Source organism: Myotis brandtii, unplaced genomic scaffold, assembly GCF_000412655.1.
Source record: "Myotis brandtii unplaced genomic scaffold, ASM41265v1 scaffold403, whole genome shotgun sequence".
Lineage (NCBI taxonomy): Eukaryota > Metazoa > Chordata > Mammalia > Chiroptera > Vespertilionidae > Myotis > Myotis brandtii.
This window is the reverse complement of record NW_005365474.1, coordinates 50,427-50,885: the sequence shown is the minus strand read 5'-3', so window position 1 is coordinate 50,885 and position 459 is coordinate 50,427. Positions and strand designations below refer to the sequence as shown.

Here is a 459-nt window from a genome sequence, read left to right as displayed (position 1 = left end):
GCTTCCTCCCAGTCGGCTTGCTCGGGGCTCCTGACCGCATCTTCCCTCGCTGCGTGGTGTTTACTCATTTGTTTATTTTGTTGATGTCAGAGAGGAAGAGAGAGGGAGAGAGAGAAACATCGATGAGAGAGAGAATCACTGACGGGCTGCCTCCTGCACGCCCCGCACTGGGGACCGAGCCTGCCCCTCGGCCTGTGCCCTCGACCGGAATTGGACCCGGAGGACCCTTTCGTCTGAAGGCCGACGCTCTGTCCACTGAGCCACACCAGCCAGGGCTCTGCCGGAGGGGTTGTCCATTAGGGGGCGCCCTGCGTCTCCCACTTGGGGAGGAATGTGTGCGAAAGTTCCTGGACGGTCCTTCTGTGCCCGGAAAGCTTAGCTGCGGCGTCAGCGTTCCCGTCTGTAGAGGAAGCGTGCAGTGCCAGCGGTTTCACTTCCCGGGCGAGGCCGCTGCCTGCG

The 459-nt window shown here is 62.1% G+C and overlaps 1 protein-coding gene across 2 annotated transcripts in view; it reads left to right on the top strand.

Moving 5' to 3' along the window:
- Nucleotides 1–459, top strand: part of STX2 (syntaxin 2) — a 32,464-nt gene that overhangs the window by 22,846 nt on the left and 9,159 nt on the right. The gene's annotated exons all lie outside the window — the stretch shown is intronic.